Source organism: Hylobates moloch, unplaced genomic scaffold (assembly GCF_009828535.3).
Source record: "Hylobates moloch isolate HMO894 unplaced genomic scaffold, HMol_V3 SCAFFOLD_3, whole genome shotgun sequence".
Lineage (NCBI taxonomy): Eukaryota > Metazoa > Chordata > Mammalia > Primates > Hylobatidae > Hylobates > Hylobates moloch.
The window spans coordinates 172,233,867-172,250,663 of NW_026652278.1; the positions used below are offsets into that span (position 1 = coordinate 172,233,867).

Sequence of the window (16,797 nt, forward strand, 5' to 3'; positions counted from 1 at the left end):
GTATACACCTAGGAGCAGAATTGCTGGGTCATATGGTAACTGCATGTTTAACCTTTTGAAGGACTTCCAGGCTGTTCTCACATGGCTGTACCATTTTACAATCTCACTAGCATTGTGTAAGGGTTCTGATTCCTCTACATCCTCACCAACACTTGTTACTGCCATTTTTTTTTTATCTGAGCCATCCTAGTGGGTGGAAAGTGGCATCCCACTGCAGTTTTGATCTGCGATCTCCTGGTGACTAATGATGTTGAGCGTCTTTTCATGTGCTTGTTGGCTATTTATCATAGCCTTTGGATAAATGTCTGTTCAAATCCTTTGCCTATTGTGAGAGTCATTGACTTTGATATTTGTTGTTTGGACTCTTCTTCTCCTGGCTTGTAGGGATTGCTTTATCCTCTGCGGTTGCACCCCAGATCCTCTTCTGCAAGTCAATGGGTATGGTTGTGGTGTAGTGAGTTTCAGCAGCAACAGTGGTCTGAGGACCATTAAAAATAAACATAAGGAGTGTCACTACGTTAGCAGCATAGGCTGTTTTATGCTGAAGTAACATCTCAGTGGCTTAACACATTAAGCCTCATTTCTTCTTCTGCAAAGTCTATGGTCCAGGCTGCTGCAATCTTAGGGCGCAACTCTGCTTTCTATGAATGTGAACAATGTGAGGGGGCTCAGGGGCTTTTTGATGCCTCAGCCATTATCCAGACCCCATCACATGGCCCCATCAATGGGAAGGGATCTGGGAAGTGTAGTCTTCCACGTCCTGGGAAGGGGTGACCTGGTATTAGTGAGCATCAGCAGTGTCCATCGCAGTCACCATCTCCCATTTCATGGTGGGGTCAGTGACTTTTCGTGACAGCCTCATGAAGGTGAAAAAGCAGGCATACTATTAGACACTCTGATATTGGAAATCTCCTAGTTGGCTCAGTGGAACTACAAAACTTCACTTAGGGACGCTAAGATTCATCTGGAATATTTGCTTCTAATTTGACTAAACAGGTTTGGTACACCTTGGAATGGATTGTCTTTTCTGTCTTTTATATAATAATTCCAGGAAGACGGTGTTTTGAGTACCTACTGTGTGCCAGTATTGTACTGTGTGCTGCTTATACAGGATTAATCAGAGCACATCCCTGCTTCTTATGACTCATACAGGTAGCACTGTACAAGGGTGGGGATAAACACATAGACTGATATCTGTGCTGCTGAGTGAAGATTAGTAACAGAAGGAAAGACTTCTGGGAGCAGAAATGGGGGAATCCTTGGAGCTTTCTTGGGGAGTGGGGAAGAGCATCCCAGGCCATTCCCTTTATTTTTAATTGTGGAAAAATATACATAACCCTTAATATAGATCATATAAATCATTCATAAGTGTACAATTCAGTAACATTAAATACATTCACAATGTCATGTAACCATCACCACTATCTATACCTATTAAATAAGAACTCCCATCCCCTGGCACCCTTTATTCTACTTGCTGCCTTATGGAGTTTCCTATTCTAGGTACTTCCTGTAAGTGGAATCATACAGTATTTGTCCTTCTGTATCTGGCTTATCTCACTAAGCATACTATTTCAGGGTCCGTGCTTTTTTTTTTTTTTTCTTTGAGATAGAGTCTCTCTCTGTCACTCAGGCTGAAGTGCAGTGGCACAATCTTGACTCACTGCAACTTCTGCCTTCCAGGTTCAAGTGGTTTTCCTGCCTCAGCCTCCCACGTAGCTGGGATTACAGACATGCACCACCACGCCTGGCTAATTTTTGTATTTTTGGTAGAGACGAGGTTTCACTATGTTGGCCAGGCTGGTCTTGAACTTCTGGCCTCAAGTGATCCCCCTGCCCTCAAGTGATCCCCCTGCCTCAGCCTCCCAAAGTGCTGGGATTACACACATGAGCCACCATACCTGGCCTCCATGCATGTTGTAGCACATATTAAAATTTCATTCCTTTTCAAGGCTGAATAATAAATACTCCATCGTGTGTGTATACCAAATTTTGTTTATCTGTTCATCTGTGGATGGACCCTTGAGTTGTTTCCACTTTTTGGCTATGATGCTGCCGTGGACATGGGTGTGCAGACGTGGGTGTCTGTTCAGTGGCACTCACTTTTTTAGGACAATTTTACCTTGAGTTCTGAGATAGCACATATTCATTGTGGATTAGTTAGAAAAATACAGAAAATTAAAATTAAAACAGAAAATCACCACTTTTGTATTTAGTGATAATTTTTACATTGAAAATATGTTAAATTTATCTCCTTTTTTCTCTTTAAATATTTCAATAAATATATTGGCTAAATAGGTTTTTAGTATTTATTATTTTTATTTAATGTATTGAAATATTTATTTCAATATATTCAATAACTATATTGAAATATTTCAATATATTCAATAACTGTATTGAAATATTTCAATATATTCAATAACTGTATTGAAATATTTCAATAATTCAATAACTGTATTGAAGTATTTCAATATATTCAATAAATATATTGAAATATTTCAATAAATGAAATTTATTAAAAAATACATAAAATATTTCAAATATTTTTAATGACCATAAACAATACATTTATGGATGTGTCTTGATTTATTATTTCATTACTTTTAGATCATTTTGAGATTTATTATAAATTACACTGAGATGAACATATCCATATAAATCTTTGTTGATAAACCTGTTATTTACATAAAAATGAAACTACTACATCAAAGATATGAGCAAGTCAAGTTGCTTATCACAAATGGCCAGATTACTCTGTAAGAGTTTTGCCACAGCCTCGCCAGTGTGTGAGCCCCCATGTCCTTAAAGCAGCACAGTAATGCTCTTGCTCAAAACTGTGCTTCGCATTCCAGGGGTTTTGGCCTTTCTCTGCAGCCCCCACTTGGGGCACCCATTGTGGATGTGTGGAGACTGCCTGTTGAGGAGAGTGTGCCTTGTTTACTTATATACAAGAGTGGCTTTCAAGCCTTTGTTCTGCCTCCACCTCCTCCACGTGGTTACACACTCATCACCAGTGAGTCTCATTTCTTGCAGAAGTCTTCACTTTGGAGAGAGGTATATATGAACGGTTTCTGGTAAGCATTTGAGAATCACTGATTGTGCTAGCCAGAGAAAGAGAACCAATAAGATGCAGTAAGATGTGTGTACACACACACAGGTACACATGCGCGCGCACACACACACGCACACACACACACGGAGCAGGCCAGGCTGGAGACCCAGGGAAGAGTGGGTGCTGCAGATCCAATCCAAAGGCAGTCGGCTAGCAAAGTTCCCTCTTCCTTGGAGGAAGTCAGTCTTTTTCTCTTAAGGCCTTTGGTTGGACGAGGGTCACCCATATCATGGAAGGTAATTTGCTTTATTCACAGTCTACTGGCTAAGTGTTAATGTCATCTGAAAGACAGTCACAGAGACATCTAGACATCTAGGTGTCAGATCAAATATGTGGGTACCGTGACCTAGCCAAGTTGGCACATAAAATTAACCATCACACTGATCCGAAAAGTTCGGGTGCCACTGACTTTAACGTTCTCCTGCATATAGGCAAGAATTAAAACACACACACAACAAAAGTTTATTTTTACTCTGAACCACTTGAGGGCACCATGAACGAGGGAAATGGAAAGTTGTGACTCATCTGCTGTTCCTTTTAGAACAACCAGCATTAGTACTACAGGAAACCTAAGGGGATTTCTCCCTGCAAGTCCCTAATTTTGCAGTTGAGGAAGTTACTGTCCCTGTGTGCAAGTCTACAGGGCAAAGTAAAAGAGTGAGTGAATGAGGCCAGCACGCGAACTGTGTCCTCTTGACTTTGCATTTCATGTTCTTTTTCAGGCATTCTGATAATTTCTATTAATTAATAATGGAAAGAATTTGAAATATATGTGAGTTGTTTTGGTTCCCCTGAGTTACATATGGTGACGTGGCACCTAATGTTATGCAGATTGCATGAGTAAAGAATCCATATAACTTTTAAACGTGAATTATGAAATGATAAACTTTCGGATTTCCAAATATTGTTGATACTGAGTCTGTAGCAAGTTTTGGCCAATGCTCTAAGGATTTTGCTTGTTTTTACTTTTGTAAAATGTTGCCTTCAAGTAACAGAAAGGCCTGTGGTCTGTGAAGAGTCAGCGTGCAAGGATTTCTTTGTTTTTCATGGCCTGTGTGTGTGTGCGCGTGTGTGTGTGTGTGTGTGTGTGTGTGTGTTGGTTGTGGGGGCAAGAACTAGGGGAAAAGGGAATGCCAAAAAATGTAAGCATGTAGTTTTTCTCCACTTTGTTGTAAAAACAAAATTGATAATGTAACTTTTAGAATCAAGTCTTTTGTATTTAGATTGGAATGTTCTAATACCTTATTGTTACAAATAGACGATGTGTCTGAAAGGCTGAATTTTTGAGAGTGGATGGATTATTTAAAATAATTATTCTTAACCCGTTTGTACAATTCTGTGTTCTGTTTCAAATGTCTTTTCTCTGTGCATGTAACAGTCAATTCCTGTTCTCTGAAGGAGGAATTCTCTCGGTAATTTCTGCGCCCTTCTTCAGGTGATTGGCCACCAGGGGGCAAGCGAAGAACGGCAGAAGCCGTCTGACGTAGCCCTTGCCCCCGCTCCTGTCCCCCATCACTGCAGATAAACTGGTGACGCTTTCCTGACACGCTTAACGGCAACCAGAGGTTTTCTGTGCGTTTGTGTTTGTGTGTAAGTGTGTGGGGTGAGTATGTGGCAGTGGTTATTTGCTGTATTTTGACTGCATAAAATTGCAATGCTTTCCCCTCGGTCTCCTAGAAATCCTTGTAGGATAATTATAACACAAATAACAGATTTGATGGAAATTCTCATAATTCTCATACTCTGAAGCTTAGCTCATATGCATATTTCAGACTTGCCAGAGCCCCTCTTCAGTGGCTTGAGACTTGGTCTTAATCTTTTTGTCTGACTACAAAAAAAGTTCAGTGATGTGGTTAGTGTGTTCTTAGAGACACTGCACACTGTGGATCTGCGGGAGAGAGTTTCACTCACTGTATTGTTATTTTTTTTTTGAGACAGTCTCACTCTATTGCCCAGGCTGGAGTGCTGTGGCGGGATCTCAGCTCGCTGCAATCTCCACCTCCTGGGCTCAAGCAATCCTACCACCTCAGCCTCCTGAGTAGCTGGGATTACAGGTGCACACCACTACATCCGGCTAATTTTTGTATTTTTAGTAGAGATAGGGTTTCACCATGTTGCACAGGCTGGTCTCAAATTCTTGGGCTCAAGTGATCTGCCCGCCTCGACCTCCCGTGCTGGGATTACAGGGGTGAGTCACCACGCCCGGCTCAGCTTTCATCATAGTATTTATTTATTTATTTATTTATTTATAGACAGGTTCTAGCTGTGTGGCTCAGGTTTGAGTATGGGGTGCGATCATAGCTTACTGGAGCCTTAGCTTCCTGAGTAGCTAGTACAATAGGTGCATGCCACCATACCAGGCTAATTATTATTATTATTATTTTTTATTTTTAGAGAGATAGGAACTTGCAGTGTTACCCAGGCTGGTCTTATATTCCTGACCTCAAAAGATCCTCCCTTCTCGGCCTCCCAAAGTTCTGGGATTACAGGCTTGAGCCACTGTGCCATGCTGTAGTATTATGAAATCATCAGGACCCTCGGTAGCATGCGATTTCTTCCTCAATGTCTTGTGCCCAGCCTGCTTCTTATTTTAAAACGAGGTTCATTTGTAAGTTGCCTTGCTCACTATTTTTGAACATTTAAAACAACTTTTTAGAATAGGTAAGAAGTTGACAAAATAGAGACAGAAAAAAATACACAACTAATTAAGGCATTCCAAAATATATACCAGATGATTATACAGAGCATTTCTTGTTTTAGGAATTTCTTATTGGATGAACAATGAAAGCAAATACAAAGTTGGCTTTGCATAATCAAGATATTGGAAAATAGCAGGTAAGGTAAATACTTATGGTAGGAATTTAATTTTCCCATAGAGTCATACAATTTCAAAGAGTCATTTATATGGAAAAAAAAAACTTGACTGTGGAATTATGAATACTGGCATTACTTTCAGCAAGGGCTGTGTCCTTGCCAGTGTGTGGCTTAAGTAATGAATTTCCTCATATAATCCCTGTAAGAAAAGTTAGATGGATAATGAAGCCACTTGATCCTTTCATGCTCATTGCAACATATATTCATTAAAACATAACACACAGGTAATTCCCCATTTCCCTAGTAGCTCTTACCACCTTTCCAGATTTGAGTGTTGAAGAGGCCAGTCTTCTTACTGGCTGCCCCAGGCATTCAGCAAAACTCAGTCTTTGTAGGAATGTCTTAGAGCTGCTTTTTTAGATGGAACCTAGGCTATATCAGTTTGCTAGTTCCATACGACGTGGCTAAACTAATTTTTCAGACGCTTTGAATGGAGTATAGAAGACTATTGCTTTACTAAAAAAGCAAACATGAAAACTTCAATCCTCACAGTCAGCTCCTATCAATTTCCCTTTAATTACCTCCTCAAGTACCTGTTAATGGCTCATTAGTTATGAAAATAAATTATAGGTACTCTGCCACCCTGTTTGTAGTTTCTTTAGTTTTTGATTTCGCTAACTCCAGGAAAATGGATGTGTGGCAATAATACAGGAATGTGAATCAAATTGCTCTGTAATTTTATATATTTAATAAAGTATACAGCAGGGCTGGGTGCACACGGGGTTAAGCTATGGTGGAGGAAAGTGCTCTATGAGAAAACTCAAGTCCTCATACACCATATTGGCTGCCTATGTTTCATTTCACGACATAGTGCTCAGCAAATAGGGCTGATTGGTTTTCAGTCCGGTTTTGTGTGGTTTTAGGTTCATAATGGTTCCTTTTTATATATGGCCTTTGAAACTTGCTTGATACTGCAGTCATCTCTCATAGATAAAATAGGTCACAGTGAGTTTTAAACTCTTTTTTTTTTTTTTTTGAAATAAAAATGTTATTCAGGCCGAGTGCGGTGGCTCACGCCTGTAATCCCAGCACTTTGGGAGGCCGAGGCGGGTGGATCACAAGGTCAGGAGTTCAAGACCAGCCTAGCCAAGATGGTGAAACCCCATCTCTACTAAAAAATACAAAAATTAGCCATGCATGGTGGCAGGTGCCTGTAATCCCAGCTACTCGGGAGACTGAGGCAGAGAATTGCTTGAACCCGGGAGGCGGAGGTTGCAGCGAGCCAAGTTCACGCCACTGCACTCCACCCTGAGAGACAGAGCGAGACTCCATCTCAAAAAAAAGAAAAAAAGAAAAAAAGAAAAATGTTTTTAAAATAAAATTGCACGTGGTATCCCAATCTATAAGGATAAAAGCAGAATGACTCTTTTTGGGAGGAGGGAGAAGAATCTCAGAACCTTGGCCACACAGCTCACAAAGAGACGTCACCCTGACCCGTAGGACTCCTCAGAACTCAGTGTGAAAAACACCGAAATAGAAGATGAAATCATTTTTGTACTTACGTACTATATATTTCCACTCAATTTTTAGACTTGTTCAGCCACATATGTAGACAGAAACATTGTGTACCTTCATGGGCACTGAACTTTAGATCAAGAGTTGGCAAACTTTTTCCACAGAGGGCTAGATAGTGTATGCTTTCGGCTGTGTGGCCATGTGGTCTCTGTCACCACTACTCAGCTCTGCTGCTGTGGCACAAAAGCAGCCAGGGACATTATGGAAATCACATGAGCATGGCTGTGTTCCAGTAAAGCTCTGTGCATGCCAAAATTTGAATTCCATATAATTTTCACATACGATGAAATATTGTTTTGATTTTTTCTGATTTTAGCAAAAAAATAATCTTGGCTTTTTTTCTTCTTTGAGTTTTAGTTATTATAAAGGTAATAACATGAAAGAACATTTCAAAAGGATGAGAAACTCATCTTTAATTCCATAATCCATATTATTTTCTTCGTACGTCACTGTATCTTATAATAATTGTAATTATAGTTGACCCACAGTTCTGTACTTTTGCTTTTACTTACTTAACTTTTTTATACATAAATCATAGTTTATGTAGCGTAGGTGTAAAATTCTGAAAATAATTGTTTACTTTTCTTTAATGTTTACTTCTTTAATTGCATCTATCCCCAGTGTTCTTCTACCCAATCCAAATTTCTGATCTTTTTAAAAGCAATCTAATAATTGTTTTTTAAAAAAACAAAATTATTATTCAATTTGGTGAATTTGTATTTGTTGGTATTCTGGAATGTAAACCTCTGAAAAACGGACACCCCATCACAAATAGATATGAGGATGGCAGTCATTTTTTTCTTCCAACCCTTAACACTGTCTTGGAGAGTTCCCATGGTCCAGTTGAATATTTTGGTACTGAGAAATGTCTTCAGGAAAGCAACAATTGTTTTCCTAGAAAAACAAACCCGAGAACTCATTTCTCTCTTTAGGTTGCCTGACATTTGTAGCTGAGTGAAACCATGGTGAGCACTGATTTATTTTACTATACAATTATCAGTTTTACTCACTCAAACAATCCTTTTATAGTAAAAATATTTTAAAAAATAAAAACAGGGTATTGTTTTGCTTTACTAAATGGAGTCACCTCTTTTTCTCTTACTTTTGTCAATTTGGTTGTCAAATTGTGTGAATTATGAAAAAATAGCCCTGAGTACAGAGAATTTTTACCTCAGGGATATCAAAAAAGTCATGTTAGTAATAAAATAAGCCATTGATTGTGTTAAAACTCAAGGTGAGTCATTTAATTGCAGCTATTAAAAAATTCTTTCATTATTTACCTCTGGGAGAGACTGTAGATAGGACTGTTAAGATTATTAATGAAAATGCCTGTAGATTGGTTTAAATGATTCAGTTTCATCTCACCAAGGAGTTAGCATGTTCATGCATTTTACAAAAATGTATTGAGCACCTCGCCTACTATGTCTTGAGTATTTTGTTAGACATAAAAAGTTGACTAAAACATGGACCCTGACCCCAAGGCTAAAATGTTATTTCACATGTGCACAGTGCTTTACAGATTACGAATGACATCATTACGTTCTCATAAGAATCTCGTGAAGCAGATGTTGGTTCCATTTCATTCATGATGAAGCTAAAACATAGAAAACATATAGTCTCCCCAAGGCTGCCTGTAGCACAGTTCCTTAGATTCCCAATCAGGTGACCTTTCCAAACCATAGAGATGGCTCTATAGTAGTTTAAAAAGGAGAGATAAGAAATGTCCACCATAGGTAAATACAAAATAGACAGTAATACGTACAATCACAGAAGTTCAGCTAAAGTGGTACAGGAGTCCAGAAGAGGGAGAGATGGCTTCTGGGTAGGGGATGGATAAAGGGAATAAGGACTAGGGTTAGGGATGGATGGACTGTGCACTTTCAGAGCAGGGGAAGATCATTCCATCCAGAGCTGGAAAAGCTTCAGAAAAGCTTAAGCCAGGTGGGATATGGCATGGGAAGAATGGAAATAGGAACGGTCAGTGGTTCAATTTACCTTGAAGATAGAATATGTCACATGGAATTATTAGAGATGAGGACAAAAAGATGGAAAAGAAACACATCTTCCAGGTCTTTGATGCCAGGCCATAAAGCTCGAATTTTTTTTTGCTGGAAGTGGAGAGCCATCTGAGGCTTCTAAGCAGAAGTGTGTTAATCTGGCAGCAGTTCTGAACAAGGGAGTTGCAAACTCACATACCTGTAAAGGCCAAGAAGATAATAGAGAAGCGATGTGGAGAGGATACAGCAAAAAGAGAAGTTTTCTCTAGGGGACCATCCACCATTCAATGCTTTGGGAATGCAATCTCTCATTCTGCTGCAGATTTACAGTTCTCCTCTGCATATGTGCTTTATTGATATAAATTACATCTTTATACAATGTGTTCCCATTGACATAGATTTGTAACTATTATGTGGTTATCTTTTAAATCTTACAGAACAAAGGAGTTAATAGTCAAATATACTTTAATACTGACTTTTATATGTACTTATGTAGTGTACTTATAATATGTACTTAACAGTGTTCTTTATTTTTCATGCATATTGAATTATTGTCTAGTATTTTTTCATTTCAACCTGAAGGATTTTTTGTAGGGCAGATCTACTAGTGACAAATCCTCTTGAGTTTTTGCTTATCTTGGAATGCCTTAATTTCTTCTTCATTTTTGAAGGATAGTTTGCTGAATATAGAATTCTTAATGGACAGTTTGTTTTCTTTCAGCACTTTGCATGTCATTCTATTGCCTTCTGGCCTCCATGGTTTCTGATGAGAAATTAACTGTTAATCTTACTGTGTATACCTTGTGACAAGGCTGTTTTCTCTTGCTGCTTCCAGGATTCTCTTTTTGTATTTTGACAGTTAGATTATAATGTATCTGGTTGTGGACTTGTGTGAATTTATCATGCTTGGAGTTTGTTGAGTTTGTTGAATGTGTGGATTCATGCTTGGCCATTATTGCTTCAAATATTCTTTTGCCCTTTTTCTCTCTCCTCTCTTTGTGGTACTCCTTTATGCACACGTTGGTGTGCTTGATGGTGTCCCACAGGCCTCTTTGGTTCTGTTCATTTTTTGTCGTATTTTAATTTTTGTTCTTCACATTGGGTAATCTCAATTGACCTATCTTCCAGTTTGCTGATTCTTTCTTCTGTCTCTTCAAATCTGCTATTGAACAGTGAAGTTTGCTTATTGTACTTCAACTCCAGAATTTCTTTATGGTTTCTTTTTATAATTTCTACCTGTTTATTGATATTCTCTATTTTGTGAGACATCATTCTCATGATTTCCTTTAGTTGCTTGTATATTTTTTTCTTAAAACATTTCAACATATTTAAAATAGTCAATTTAAAATCTTTGCCTAGTAAGTTCAATAGCTTCCTCAGAAACAGTTTCTGTTCATATCTTTTCTTTTTTTCCTGTGCGTGGGTCATACTTTCTTGCATGCCGTGTAATTTTTTTTTTGAAACTGGGTTTTGAATATTGTAATGTGATAACTCAGGTAGTCAGATTCTTTCTGATTCTCAGGACTTGTTGTACCTGCTTATTGTGGTTGCTGTTTCTTTGTTTAGTGACTTTTAGAAACTAATTTTGTTAAGTTCTGCCTTCTTTGTCATGTATGTCCACGGAAGCATATGTTTGATTAGCTTAGCAATTTGACAAAGATTCCCTCAAACATCTGGAACAAAAAAAGAAAAAAAATCAGAGAGCCAGTGTGCTGTGTGTATTAGGTTATGCCTTCAACACTCAGCCATACAATTCCCAACTCTGCCTTAGCCTTCACTTCCTGCTTGTGCAGAGCCTGAAAGTCAGGCAGAAGTGAGCTTAGGGCCATCTCAGGTCTATTCTGAGCATGTGCCCTACCTTTAGCATGTGTATGGGCTTCTAGAATCCCAGGATTACATGGGAACTTTTCAAAGTCCTTATTTGGAAAAGTATGTAACTCCCTAGCCTCTCCTTTTAGGTTTTTTGCTATCTGTTGTTTGCCCGAATTTGTATTTCTTTGCCCCAGGTGTCAGCAACTAAGTCATGTGTTTTTAATGAATGACAAATGTTTGTTGGGTAGTCACTTCACCACCCAGGGAAAGTTCTGAATTAGCAAAAATAATTCAGAACATATAGACCTTTCTATCAGTCCTTCAGAGCCACCAGACAGGCTAAAAGAAACACAATTATTGGAAAGCAAGGTCTGCTCTCCTTCCAGCACTAGGAACCATCACCAAGAAAGTGGGTTGCTGTCTTCAAGACCACAATCGAACTGGATAGGAGGAGCATGGGGCCAGGGTAGGTTAAAATGCCATAAATCTCACCTACTGAAATTCAGCTGCCTTTTTCTTACGTGTTCACCTGGCCACTGTAAACCTGTGACCAGTTCCAGCATTCAGATTAAGTTGATTTTGACAGTTTTTGTCTATTTATTAGCTGTTTCTGTACAGGAACAGGCCCTTGGAATTCCCTATTCCACGGTTTTTGCTGATGTCATTCTGTGCACATGTGCCTTACAAATCGTGTGTATATAAAAGAAAACATATGTGTAAGCTAAGTGCAGAATGCTACCTTATTACCTTTGCTATAAAGAGAATTGGAGAGGAGAGAGATTGAAGGAGAAGAAATGAGTAGGAAATGGAGGGATATTGACTGGCCCGGCTTCAGGCACCAAAACATAATGCAGTCTTCCTAGAAAGTTATGCAGTTCGGGTATCTGTTCTATTAGGGGACAGTGTGTGGTTGCCTGTAACAGAAAATTGATTCATACTGGCCCACACAAATAGGAATTTATTTGACTCACATAACAGGAAACCTGGGGATGAACAGGTAAGAGCCAGAGTAGTGGCCTAATGATGCTGTCAAGAACTCAGGTGCTGTTGATCATTCCCTTTCACTGTCATTAGAATATTGGCTTCTATATTCTCAGTTGTTGCCTCTTGATCTCAAGATGGTTGCTGTAGCTCCAGATAGCACCTCTGCATTCAAGGCACATAATATACAAAAGTCTTTTCCTGGCAACTTTTTAAAACGTTGGAACAGAAAGCCCCCGTCAGAAGACTTCTTATATTTCATCAGCCATAAATAAGTCTCATGCTCACTCTTATATCTATCACTGGCCAAAAGAAGAGATTACCGTGACAAGTCTGTGATTCTTCTGTCAGGGCTGGGGAAGGGCCTCTGAGAGATTAAAGGAGCAGGGTTCTGTAAGCCAGGAAGAAAGAATAACCGTTAGGTGGGCAGTGGACAATGGCTAGATAGAAGCTAAGAGGGATGGCTGATAAGGGTGTGAGGTGGCTACTTGGAAGGGTAGCAGGTACCTGCTCTGTCCTAACCATGTCAAACTTGGAGTAAGCTTTCATCTTTATTAGAGAAGCGAGGAGTTAGAAGTGAAGATTAGAAATACAAAACGTACAGACAGTCATGTAATAGGGTTAAAACCAGAAGTGTCAACTCTGAGCCAAAGTAAGCTAAAGCCTGTGGTGTGTCGGATGCTGGAACAGGAGCCCAAAGTGGGCTCAGGTGGAGGGAATAGAATTCTGCTGAGTGCCTGGTTTCTGGCTCTGGCTCCTGCCTCGTGGGAGTTTAGGTTACATTTAGAGCTGGCAAGCAGTTTCCAGCAGGTGTGGCAATCTCCAGGCCCTTAGATAACTAGTTCACTCTGGGCATGAACACAGTCTTGCAGGGGCTAGTAGATTCCAAGCATCAAACTAGAGATTGGAGAAGACAATTTAGGGCCAAGCGGGGAAATTGGCAAGAGTCCCAGGCCCTGGAGGAGCCAGATTTCCTGGGCAGTTACCAAAATCAGAGCTTGGGAACAAGGCTTAAGAGGTGAAACCCTGTTGTTTAGGGTTGGAGGCAGGCTGGAATTGGGGAATTAAGAGCTCTTTGACTACAATTGAGACTTTAGGGTGGAACTAGCAGCCACTGCTACTTGGTGCAAGGCCCCAGAGTGGGCTGAAGTCAAAGGCCTCATGCCTCAGTATGGGCTTGACCCTGAGCACTGGAAATTAGCCCGAGCCTACTACATATGGATCAGGAGTTTCCTGCTGGGGCGGGAGAAGAAAGGATGTAGCCTTGTAGGAGATACATACAAGAACTCTTTTGGAGATAGCATTTACGGGCTTGGAAAGAAGACAGTGCTGGAGGGTGAGCCTAGCTGGCTGGCTTTATCTAAAATACGGAATACAGAAATAGTAATAATTGTTGATGCTAAACGTCTGAGCCTATGAGTACATAGGGCATCTAGGGAGAGATGTCAGTAATTGATTATATGAGACTGGGACGTGCGAGATCTCTACCAAGATCTCTATAGCCAGAAATAAAGACTGGAGCCATCGACACGCCGGGATCAGGATGGGGTGAGGTTGTGAAGGGAGAGGGTGTTGGGAGTTCGGCACATCATTTCTGTGTATGCGCCATGAAGGAGAAGCCACTCCAAGGGTTGTATTTATTTCCATTTTATTTTATTGTCCTATGATTTTTTTCCCAGATTCCTCTGATTTCTGGTTGATTCTTCTTTCCTAATGTTTTTTAAATATAACCAGTTTCTCCCAAATAGCTGCATTTGCTTTTTCTTTTCTTCTTCTTTTTTTTTTTTTTTGAGACGGAGTTTCACTCTTGTTGCCCAGGCTGGAGTGCAGTGGCATGATTTTGGCTCACCACAACCTCCACCTCCCGGGTTCAAGCAATTCTCCTGCCTCAGCCTCACAAGTAGTTGGGATTACAGGCTCTAGCCACCATGCCTGGCTAATTTTTTGTATTTTTATATTTTTAGTGGAGACGAGGTTTCACCATGTTGGCCAGGCTGGTCTTGAACTTCTGTGCTCAAGTGATCTGCCCACCTCGGCCTCCCAAAGTGTTGGGATTACAGGCGTGAGCCACCACACCCAGCCTGTGTTTTCTTAAATGCTCAAAAAGTTTATTTAGATTCTTCAAGGAGAAAAAAAATTTTTTTGGAGAATGCCATCTTTTCCATCCTTAAGACAAGGATTTGTGCTTATTATTCTTTATGATTTTCATTTATAGTAATTGATACTTAAGAGATTTCTTTTTTAAAAAAGTCAAAAGGGCCGGGCATCGTGGCTCACGCCTGTTATCCCAGCACTTTGGGAGGCCGAGGCAGGTGGATCACTTGAGGTCAGGAGTTTAAGACCAGCCTGGCCAACATGGTGAAACCCTGTCTCTACTAAAAATACAAAAATTAGTCGGGCTTGGTGGCAGGTGCCTGTAATCCCAGTTACTTGGGAGGCTGAGGCAGGAGAATTGCTTGAACCCAGGAGGTGGAGGCTGCAGTGAGCCAAGATCGCACCACTGCACTCCAGCCTGGGAGACAGAGTGAGACTCCGTCTCAAGAAAAAAAGAAGAAGTCAAAAGAAGAAGAACATGTTGCCACCTTCTCCTCCATTCTTTCATCATGTGGCAAATGGGAGAAAGGATGACAGAAAGGATGATGCTGCCTCATCATACTCACATCAAGGTTAATTCTAGGTTGAACAATCTGACCACACCCTCTACCTCGGAAGCAGCATGCCCTTCAGCCATGGGAGGTTCTTTTTTTCTGTATTTAGAGGTGGAACTTTTAAGATTTATGTTAATAAGGAAGAGGAAATTAATTAAAACCTATTTAATAAAATGAATGGTTTTGTAAGTTAGTGTAAGGGTGCGTCAGCATAAGTAGTAGAGAGTAGAAATCTGTAAGTTCCTGATGGTCAAAATGGTCAAGTTGCTATTCAGACTTGCGATTTTAGGGTATGGGTGTCAACTGCTTTTTCAAACATAGATGGCAAATATAAAGAACTTCCCAGAACTGAGGTTGAAGCTCCAGATAAGGTAGGCAAGTCATTGACTGATGAACCCGGGGCACTTGGGAGAGGGAAAGGCATTATTAGGAATAATCGCGCGCAGGAACTTTTCTGGGCAGAGTGGGACTTAGGGTCACCCTAGTTCTAGACCTCAGCAGTGGTTCCCAGACTCCATAATTCAAGGTGAAACGAAATCAAAGTAAGGCATTTCCTCCTTGTTCTGGCATCTAAGTTGAAGGACTGTTCTCTTCTATAAAACACAGGTGGCTCAAGGTCCTGGAAGTGCCAAAAGGAGATTGTCTTCATTGTCAGGCTTTTTCCCTTGCGTTTCGTCAGGTGATGGTGTTTGGAGACTGCGCTGAGCGGATTCAGGGCCCAGCCCCGTCGGTCCTTAATGACTTCAATGTGGGTTTTTAATCTCCTGCCCAAGTGTTATCTTACTTGCCCAGACAAGTCGCTCACCACTACAGGAGAGTGTGAGAAAATTAACACTGCCGGAGCAACCAGGGAAGGGAAGAAATGTCCGAAGGTAGAAATGAATTGCATTAGGATTTATTTTAATGCAGCCTGGAAACACACAACTTTAAATCTCTGGGCTGCTTAAGGAGATCCCACAGCTTTCCTTGGAGGGAAAAAGAAAAAGAGGATTGAAAAATAGACAGATTCAGCTATCTTTAATGTTTGAGTTAGCTATCAGGAAACTCGAAATAGTGAATGTAATAAAATGTTGACAGCAGTTTCACTTAACGTGCGGTAACTCTGGACGAGAACGACATCTGTGGCACCAAAGGAAATCAAGAGAATAAAAGCAGCAGTCGTCAGGATTTGAAGGAAGTCACAGATTATTACCATCTGTACATTTTACAGACCTCTTGCAAAAACCAGAAACCCAGGACCCAGACTGGAGTGTAAGTATATTGAACTCTGGGGTGTGTTGTCAGATGGAGGAAATTCAGAAATTGGTTTGAATTTTTAAATACAATACTTCATAAAACCTGACTATTCTGTTCTGGCGATGTTAGAATTTGTCTATAATCTGAAACATCAGATTTATTTGGAGGGGTTATTTGCATGTCTCATGTGGGATATCCCATTGTTTCAAACCTTTACTATACCAGGGCTTCATGCTTCCACGATTTCTCTGTAAATGTAGAAGTATCTGTAAAGTGCTCTCTGATTTCAGATTGCTCTTATGTGATGGGTTTTGTGTTCTTTCCTGAAACTTGTGGAAAAGTCATCACGAAACACATATAAGTGTCTTGAATAATGAATTGGTTCGTCACTACCATAGATCACTTAGCTTGGACTTTTCTACTATTCTTGAGAAGGTACTTTCTGATAAACCTGCATTAAATATCAGTAGAAGAAGGTTTTGCCCAGTGTTTATTTGACATTATAACTTGGGCCAATGGTTAGATTCCCTGCAGTTGAGGCTCATAGATAGAGACTAAACATAAAACATGCAAGTTTCACATCAGATGTTTTTGTGCGTGTCTGTGTGTTTTAATCAGTGCT

The 16,797-nt window shown here is 40.1% G+C and overlaps 1 protein-coding gene across 2 annotated transcripts in view; it reads left to right on the forward strand.

Annotated features, from left to right (window-relative positions):
* STOX2 (storkhead box 2) overlaps window positions 1–16,797 on the forward strand; it is a 290,826-nt gene that overhangs the window by 107,241 nt on the left and 166,788 nt on the right. The window contains exons 1-2 of one of the 2 annotated variants that reach the window (XM_058436923.1): window positions 4,691–4,715; window positions 5,873–5,947. The exons of the other annotated variant lie outside the window; for it this stretch is intronic. The gene's annotated coding sequence lies outside the window, so the exon portion shown is untranslated. Of the gene's footprint in view, window positions 1–4,690; window positions 4,716–5,872; window positions 5,948–16,797 lie in introns of those variants that run through there. 2 annotated transcript variants of the gene reach the window in all.